The following is a 10,498-nucleotide window of genomic DNA, read 5'->3' as shown; positions in this document are numbered from 1 at the left end:
CCGGCTTTTACGCAAGCAGTTTCCTGCAGACCCGGAAGCGGATGGGGGACTAACAGGCATTTCCGGGGGAGTCCCAGTTTTCAAGTTAAACGCGCGCTCCACTATCTTCAAGTCCCTTCCGCCACGCTTTCGATGCTCTGCCCTAAGTTAAAATCCCTGAACTCACCTGTTTCTAGAGCTTGTGAGTTCGTCCCTTTTACCTCTTGGGCCGTCGCTGTAAGCGCTTCTGGTTCTTGTCGCTCCGTGCGGAGCCAGGATTCTCCGTCGGTTCCCAGTTAAAATCGTTCTGAGGCAGAACCTACCCCAAACTTTCTACCTTCGGTCCACGTGGACACCGGCTGGCCGCCATGATCTTTACTCGAAAACTTTCCAGACTCCCCTCCCCCAGCAGAGCTGCTTAGTGGCGAGCCCTCCCCTCCCCCATCCAGTGAGCGCGGAGGTGGACCCCAGACCCGGGAGAGAGGCACAAATGGATGGCGTTAGAGAGGAGGAGGAACGGCAGGCAATGAAACGCGTAACAAGAGAGTCGGGGCCAGAAGAGGAACATAGAGGGAAGAGAAACAAAAGAATGCCTACAAACGGGAACGCGGAAATGATACAAAGAAAAAGATAGCCATACAGAGAAAAAAACCGGTGGAGAAAGCGGGAGGTGCACACCCCAGGTGAGTATTGAGTTGATTGGACACGGAATGTTAAATAGTGAAGTACTGACACTTGGCTGTGTACCCTTTTAACGTGAGATTTGTTAAATTGTTTAAGTTACGTGCAAGAGAATGGGTTGCATAATCAGATGTTTGAGTGTCTGCATCTTCTAATTATTGCATCTGAAGATAACCCCATTTGAAACCCCTATTCATTCAGAGGGCAGAGACGGGCACAGTCAATCTCAGGTCATCCTTTTCCTTTAAGAAACGGGGAAAAAAGACTTTGTCACCACATGGTGCATTTTAAAATGCTCATTAACAGTACTATTTACCCCTCCCTCTTTTTCTGCAGCTCATGTCTTTCCCTAAATTCCATATATCCCTCACGCTTGTTTTAACTTTAATACCAAAATTGATTGGATAGTTTTCAAATTTCCAAATTATTTTCCCTCTTCATTTTGTTCAGATTATGAGGTTTATATCATTCTCTACCATGTATTGGAACTATTCTTTGATGTCTAATAAGTAACTTTACCATATTTTACTGTGTATCTGATAAGGATGTTGTAATCTTTTACCACTCAAATCTGTTTAACCAGTTAGGGTTTCAACAGCTTCTTTCTTCCCCTGAATAATTGTTAAATTAGCGAGCTCTGAGTCGAAGTCTCAAACTAAATAGATGCTCCCCTGAAGTCCCCTTTGTCAATTCTGTGCAGTATTGAAGGATGGTCAGGAATGATGAACTTTGTGCCAGCAGAGCCCATCTGTTCACGATGAAGAGATTGCTCAGTTTATCACTACAGGATACACTCTTTCGTGTTGTCCAAGAAGACTAAAAACTATTTGCATTTTTTTTTCACATTTTCAGGAAAAGATGAATGAAATGCATGAGATTGATTATTCGTGAAAGAGAAGTTTCTCTTGCTAAGGAATAGAAATGGTAATCTGGAATTAGCATAGACCTTTCTACTGCTCTGTCTTTGGCACCATTTCAGAATTCACTTACACCCAGTTCTGCTTACGGAACTCAGACATCTTCACGATGATTTGGTGAAATTACTCCTCGTCGGATCCTCAGTGCATGCAACTGTAACATAGAGATGATAGGGTAGACATGGAATCCTAAGTGTGAGAAAACGGGATCCCTGAAATGATTTTCAGAATTAGACATGTATCTGCATTTGGCACTTTTCTAGAAGAGGGTGCCCATTTTAATTAGAATTGAAAATGTGTCCCAGTCTTATAAATATAAAGAAAACTACTAGGAAAGAGGCAGGGGCAGAGTTTCAGAGACAGAGGTCTGCCTCTCCATCTGCTTCTCTTCCTTTCCATTTCATGGGTAAATATTAAGTTTGACAGTGTACTCTCCTGGCATTTAACCCTCTTATGATTTCCCATCACCTTGAGGACAAACACCTAAATTTTTCTGTGTGGTTACAGCAGGGAGCATTGGAATTGTGATGGCCCTTCAGAGTTGTACATGAGGAAATGTACGTGCTTCTGTATCCTACATCCACCAGGCATTGGATGCCAGCTGCCCAGGGAGGAGCCAGTAACTTGAATGAGGCATTCTTTGGCTGATTGCCAAGCGGACAAGGACAAAGCAGTTGAAGCAGGATGTATGAGTTTCAGCAGCAAGTGGGGGTGGGGGTGGGGAGAAGTGGGGAATCACAGGTCTCTGTATAGTTTATTGTCCCTGCATCCCTCATGTTTCAGTGAGCAACAAAAGATTGTTTTTTTCTCTATATTGAGGTTCTCCTCTTGTGTACATGTGGCAGATATTGGAGATATAGGGAATATAAGCATTAAACAAATTTCTGTCACACAGAATAATCTTACCTGCGAAGCCCAGAGGAAGAGATAAGAAGAGGAATGGCTCCCAGGTGGAAGTCATGTTCCTAGTTGGTGGATCTCTCCCTTTTTCCTAAACTGCCTTGATTTAATCTTCTCAGTTTCTGAAGTGTCCTATCTAAAGTGTTGGCTCACAGGGCCTTCCCTCGATCTCCTCTCATCTACATGCTGATTCCATCTCACTGGGACCTAGTGACTTCAGGTCTTGTGAAGGATGTGTATCCAGGCGTGGATTACACATGGGGGTAGCCTCTGTGCGATCAGCAAGGATGTTCAGCGAGGATAGTTCAGGGGCCCCATCTGATGCTGTTTCAGTTCTGTAGAAACCAGGATTAAAGAAACTGCATACATAGTGATGCATTAATGTGCACAGATGCCCAGGAATCTCTGGAAAAAAGAGTGATGGGGGAAACTGGCTTTGTCCGATTTTATAAATGTATTTAAAGTTAGGGAAGTGAATCAATGTGTTCCTGACTCCAAAATATTAACAATTTGGAATAAAAGGGAAAGTCCAGAGTTAGAGCTAAGGGATAGAGAGGGTGTTCTGATACATACTTAGTATTAAAATGTAGAATAGACCTAATTGTCTAACAATGTTATTTAAATTATTCACCGCGCATCCATCTCACACACACAAAATACCCTGGTGTTAATTTAGGGACTCATTCGGCAGGTGTCTTAGATAGAAGTGGTTGTAATTTAGCCAGTAAAGAGGAGCTACAAATGAGCTAAACTTAAGAGCTAACACTGTAAAACTCTTAGATGAAAACATAAGATCATATCTTCGTGACCTGGGATCTGACAGTGGATTTTTAGCTATAACATCACTAGCAAAAGAAAGACAAAATAAGGTAAATTTATCTCTATCAAAATTAATACTTTGTGCATTAAAGGACACTCACATAAACAAAAACACAGTCTACTAAATGGGAGAAAATCATTGCAAATCACACACCTGGTAAGACTTCAGTCTCCATCATCTTTAACATATTCCTACAACTCAACACTCAAAACACAAACAACCCAATTAAAAACTGGTCAAAGGACTTTAATAGACATTTCTCCATAGAAGATACACAGATGGCCAAGAAACACATAAAGAGATGTTCAACAGAATTAGTCATTAGGAAAATTCAGAATCAAAACCACGATGAAATATCATGTGACAGCCACTAAGATGACTATAGTAAAACAGAAAATAACAAGTATTTAAAGTAGAGAAATTAGAATTCTGATACATTGTTCGTAAAATAGTGAAGCCACTGTGGAAAATACTGTGGCAGATTCACAAAAATTAAACCCTATTACCCAGTAATTCTACTCCTAGGTATATGCCCAGAAGAATCGAAAAGAAATTTTTCTTTTTTTTCTCCCTCTTTCATTCCACCCCCCACACACACTTCCACCCCACACACACACACGCTTCCACCCCTGACCTATGGATGTTGCTGTCTTCCCTTAAGAACTGGATCTCTGAAGGTGGGGCGTCCCCTCCCACGCGCTCGCGTCGCTCGGAGCACCGGAGTGTGGTCCATGGCTCCACCTGGGGTGCAAATCCAGGACCTTCTGCGTGTAAAGCAGACATGCTAACCACTATACTATAGAGCCATCCCCTAAAAAGGAATTTTTCAAACCCGGGCTTGTTCACAGAAGTTCACAGCAGCACTGTTAACATTAGTCAAAAGCTGGAAAAACCCAAATGTCCTTCAGGGGATGAATGAATAAATAAAATGTGGTATAGTTTTACAATGAAATATTCAGCTGTAAGAAAGGGATGCAGTCCTGATACACACTATACCATGGATGAACCAAAAACATTATTCTAAGAAGCCAGACACAAAAGGTCCTATTTACATGCAATGCTCAGAACAGGCAAATCCCTACAGACAGAGCATATAGTGGCTTCCAGAAAGTGGGGCAAAGGGTACACGGGAAGCAGCTGCTTAATGGGTAAAGAGTTTCTTTCGAGGCTTAAAAATATTTAAGAACTAGATGTGATATTTGCAAATGTATTAAATGCCACCAAAATTAAGATGACTAACTTTGTATTCTGTGAATTTCACTCAGTTAAAAAAAAAACATACAGAAATTTCTCAAGATTATCTAACATGGATCAGTCGAAATACTCACTTTGACCAAGTTAGTTTTTGCACAGCTCTACTGTCTTTAGTGTTAAAATAAGAGCTCGCTCCTTCAGCCCTTGGTGACATGTGTTTTCTTTTCAGGGACGGTTGACATTCAGAGATATGTTCATAGAATTCTCTCTGGAGGAGTGGGAATATCTGGATCCTGCTCAGAGGGCCTTGTACAGGGACGTGATGTCGGAGAACTACAGGACCCTGCTCTCCCTGTGTGATGGTGACTTCCTTCTGGAAATCGGTAACTATTTTGTATGTCTGCGATTTTCCTTGCGAGTCTCTCAGGAGCCCCTGATGTACTTGTCTGAGTTTCAACTCCCTGTTCTAGGACAGTGAGTGACGCTGTTTGGATTCAGAAGAAAAGGCCCCTCCTGGGGCACGTGGACTTTGACGTCCCCTTTCTTCAGAAGGTTGGCACGCTCGTGCTGGATTAGTGCTGGATGCAGAACATTACAAGTCAGAAAACCTTATGGCAGATTTTTAGGAATATCCGATTCGGTGGCTTTTCCCTTGTGCTTTTGATTTAGTAGTTGTTGGAGGAGAGCTAGATCTCTGCCTCCTTAAAAGACCCATCTATAGTACTCTCTCTTCTTAGCTGAGCAGAGAGTTGGAAATGTGTTCTGGAAAGCATAGCATATTATGGTTTGTTTTCCTTCATAAATTAAACTCTGTTTGGAGCTAAATACAATCTCCATTTTGGAACAAGGGAAAGAGCCCTGGACCTGGAAAGTGAAGGGAAAATAGAGAAAAGTCCAGACAGGCGGGGATGTGTGGAGATGTGAACACAGATGCTCAGATGGACCCAGAGAGAGCTGCTGCATTCAGTACTGTTTGGGAGACCCCTCAAATGGGAAAGCTGGGTGGGAAAATAAAAGTTTAGTTTTTACAAATTTTCAGAGGAAATCTCACACACACATTCCCACACTTACCACTCTGTCATTTAAATGTATAGTATTTAAACTTCGGGCTACCACGATGCTCCAGCTCATGCAGAGCCCAGGGAAAGGCTTTATCTTGACCTACGACGCTATCATCTGGCCCCCATGGCCATTGAGAGGGGCTGGGATAGCTGTCTCTAGCGAGGCCTCTTTCCCCTTGATCTCTCTTGGTTCTCAGTCCATACAGTTCAGAGAAGAGGCCTGGGTAGTCTTTACCCCAAGACCTGTTCAGTTTCCATTCACATTTAGGTCCTTGGGGGATTGTCACAAGAGATAGACAAACAGAATGGCTGCCCTTCCATTGTATCTGAGGTTCAGTGAACCTACCTGGGGCCGTGTCAGGCCCTCTGTGCCAGTTCAGGCCCCTGAGACATTTCTTTTTGTCATATGAGTATAAAGAGCAATGAGGTAAATCTATTGAGCTTGTAACTCAGAGGTAACATGAGGAATTGACACTGAAATCCTCTCTGGTCCCCACTGATGCATGGGTGCATATCTCACGTGTTCACTGTGCAGACTGTGGGTGGGGCACACAGCCCCTTCTCAAGAACCCACATAATTTGACCCTCTTATTTTACTCCCTTGTATTTTTCTCCCTCTTCCAGCTCTCACACAGTACAGGAACATAGAAAGATTTTGGTATTTCTGATTTCTTATTCTCCTCTAGATGTCACCTCTAAAACTTGCTTTTGAAATGCACATTTCAAGGTTCTAAAAGTTTTGTTCTCTATTTCTCTGTGGTAACCCACCTTTAGGTGATACACAGCTTCTGGTTGCCTGTGTCACAGGACGGGTTTACTAGGCAACAGGAAATTCTTAAAGGAGAACATTGATTAATTTGTCACAGTATTATCCTCCATTCAAAAGGGCCTGTTGAAGTCACTGGGAAGAGTGGTCACCATGTCCCCGGATAATGAGAAAGTATCAGGAGAGCCTGAGTAATAAGTGCCTCCAATTATTTTACTAGTTTTTATGGAATTTAACAGCCTCTCTAGGGTGGTGTGAGTGTTGATCAGACATGATATAATTATCTCCTTTGAGCTGGCAGTAAAAGTTGTGGCAACTTATTCCAAGGAGAACACTGTCCAAGTTCACGACTTGATATCTGTGAGACTCTTGACTAAACTACTGTTCAGAAAGATTTCACTACCCAAATCCTTGGTCTAGAGGACATAGAGTCACCTTGTTTGACTAGGAAGCCACCTTCCATTAACCCTTTGGGAAGATGACATTGTCTTAGTAGATCCTTTTCCTAATATAATATCTGTCTAATAAATGGCACTAAAATCTGTCTTTTGGTCCTGGGCCATCCTGGCTTTTTAGTCCTGGGCACCTGTGCATTTGTTATGAGGAAGTCCTGATGTGAATAACTCCCAAAACTGAACATTCAATAATAGATGTCATTTACTTTAAAGACAGTACGTTGTTGATGTCTTTAATTAGCTTTGTTGTAGGACAAAAATGCATCATTCGTTCCAGAAATATTTGTTGCATTCATAATATGTATACTTTGTTTATACTCTTTTTCCCCTTTGATCCTCTTTGTTCTGTTCTTCTACCTCCCACTTCCCACCTGTGGCAAACAGCAGTCTGTTCTGTATATCTATGAATTTATTTTATTCCACATATCAAAGCAATCGTATGATATTCCTCTTTCTTTTTTCTTCCTGTTTCTTTTAGTACAATGCCCTTGAGGTCCATCTGTTTTGTCGCAAATGGCAAGATTTCATTTTTTATGGCTGAATAATATTGTATTTTAGATATATGTGCCAAAATTTTCTTTTCCATTCATCCATTGATGGACCCATAGGTTGGTTCCATGTCTTGGCCGTTACAAATAGTGCTGCGGTGCATGTGGGGACACAGATATCTTTTCACATTTGGTATTTTGTTTTGTCTTTTTTGGATAAATACCTAGAAGGTATTTGAATAAATACCTAGAAGTGGAATTGATGGATCATATAATAGTTCTATTTTTAATTTTTTGAGGAACCTTGTACTATTTTCCATAGTGGCTGCAACAATTTACAATTCGGCCACCAGTGCATGAGGGTTTCCTTATCTTCACATCCTCACCAACCCATATTATTTTTTGTCTTTTTAATGATAGCCATTCTAACGGGTTTGAAGTTATAGCTCATTGTGATTTTGATATGTGTTTCCCTGATAATTAATGATGCTGAACATCTTATCATGTAACTGTTAGCCATCTTATGTTTTCCTTTAAAAATGTGTATTCCTCTTTTCTGCTCATTTTTCAGTTGGATTTTTTTTCTTTTGCTGTTGAGTTGTATATTCTTTGTATATTTTAGATATTAGCCCCTTAAGAGATATATGATTTGCAAATATTGTCTCCCACTCAGTAGGGCACCTTTTCATTTTGTTGATGGGTTTCCTTCCTGTGCAGAAGCTTTTTTATGTTAATGTAGTCCCAACTGTTTATTTTTACTTTTGTTCCTCTTACATTTTTTTGTGTGAGATTCAAAACATCATTGGAAACACCTACGTCAAGGAACTTCCTGGTATGTTTTCTTCTAGGAGTTTTATAGCTTCACACCTTACATTCAAATCTTTAATCCATTTTGAGTTAATTTTGTATATGATGTAAGATGATGGTCCAATTTTATTCTTTTGGGTTGGGTTTTCCAGTATCCCCAACACTTTATTGTACAGGCAGTTTTTTCCCCATTGTATCATTTGTCTTGTCACCTTAGTCATAAATCAACTGGCTCTCTATTCATGGGTTTATTTCTGGGCTCTCTATTTCGGTTCCATTGTTCTCTGTGTCTTCTTTTATGCCAGTACCATTTTGTTTTAATTACCATAGTTTTCTAATAGAGTTTGAAATCAGGAAGAAAAATGCCCCCAGTATTCTTTTTTCCCAAGATTTCTTTGGCCATTCTGGGTCTTGTGATTCCACACAAATTCTAGGATGGTTTCTTTCGCAAGCAAGTATTTGGATGGACCTAAGTTTTAAACTTGTTTGTGTAAATCCCAAGGAGCACGATTGCTAGGTAATATTTAAAAGTATGTTTAGTTTTGTTAGAAACTTAAGAAACCTGTAAACTGTCTTCCAAAGTGGCAGCAGTATCATTTTGCATTCCCACCAGCAATGAATGAGGGTTCATCGAGCGCCACATCCTCTCTGGCATTTGATGAGTTTAGTGTTCTGGATTTTTGCTGTTATCATGGGTCTATAATGGTATCTTATTGTTTTCACACATTTTCCTCAGTTAAATCTATGCATTATTTCAACTGAGACCTTTCAATGTCTTGAGAACCTCCTTTTTTTAATTCAGTTATTGTCTTAGTTACAGACATATCATTCAATTGATTTGCCAGTTTTTAATATAAAGTACTTTGCTTTTTCCATTTATATGTAGTTTTCTAAAAGTAACTTTTGAATTTTATTTTTACCAACATTTTTTCCTATAAAGAATTATTTTCTCTGTGTAGATGCATCATGCACATCTCATTATTCTATCTGATATTTAAATATCTAATTTATAAAATGTCAGTACCAAGCTGATCGAGAAGGGAAGGTTTTGATGGTGAGACTCACAGTTGAAAGAATGCGTGAGGAGCCAACAGGAAACAGCAGGCGCAGACTTTATTGGGGGGCGCATGCTTCTGCGTTAAGGGACTGCATGGGCTTCTATACGCCAGAGAACAATAGTGGCATATAGTGGCATCCTGCCACACATGCGTGATACAACTGGCTGAATCATTCTTACATAAGCTAGGCGCAGGAGCATTACTCCCTTAATGTAACATACTAGCCCTGTCCCTAGGGGGGCCTGTCCCTAGCCGCGAGCCTGGATCGCAGCCAGACCTGGGGCCCACGTAAAACATAGGCGATTTTTTACACTTTGTTTTCCTCATTACTGCTACTTCTAACACACATATTTTCCAGAAAAAATTTTAAATTCTTGTAATTACATAGTTTCATTAACTCACAAAGCCTGTTTTGCTCACTGTCGTCTTTTGCAACTGAATTCCATACAGAGTCACCTGGTCCTTATTGCCATATATGTCGCTGCTGTCCTGCTGTTCTGGCTACTACTGGCTGCTTATGTTGCTGACCACATCTCTGCACATAGACTTTTGCCATCAATCACCATGGCATTGCCAAACATTATATGCTAAATGCTGCTCCTAACATCGCCCTTCCATATAATATACACTGTTCTGTACTCCAGGTCTTATACTAATGCATCTTAAGGGCACTGTTTTCTCATGTTTCTGAACTCAGAGTTTATTACTTTTGGATATTAATTTCTATTGATCCCTATTACTTTTGGATATCAATTTCTATTGATCCCTATTAAGAATAACTATCCTGGTACATGTCATAAGAGAACTTCTCACCTGATGTCTTTTTATGTCTGGGATTGTAATGTTAAAATATCCAAGATTTGATTTCAAATAATTTAAAAATTCCAGCAAGGTATACATACATACATACATACATACATACATATGTGTGTGGGTAATACTTGGAGTAAGGCACTTATGCCAAAATTGGTAATTTTATTTTTAAAATTATATGATGTTTGATATGCAGTGTGCCCCTCCCCACACTGCATGTTCCATGTGAGGAAAGACCCCTGCTCACACACAGTATAGCTTGCTGAGATCGGCAACACGATCTGGTCACTTTGTACATCAGAGTGCAGAACATGATGACTCATATTGTTGTCTGGGAATGGTGATATAGTCACATCTAAGTGATACAACTCAGGTCCTGTACCTCCTTTGAAACATTTCTTCCTAAGCTCCTGGTATTTGCTGTGACCTGTTATAATCTGTGCTGCCTGGATAAGCAGTGGTGCTCACTTAACATTTGCGAACATGTCACTATAGTATGCACACCCAGGCTCAAACCCCAGGCCAATGGGTTTTGTGTGTGAATGATGAAGAGATACAT

Source organism: Pteropus medius, unplaced genomic scaffold, assembly GCF_902729225.1.
Source record: "Pteropus medius unplaced genomic scaffold, Ma_sr-lr_union100, whole genome shotgun sequence".
Lineage (NCBI taxonomy): Eukaryota > Metazoa > Chordata > Mammalia > Chiroptera > Pteropodidae > Pteropus > Pteropus medius.
This window is presented reverse-complemented; position numbering follows the sequence as displayed.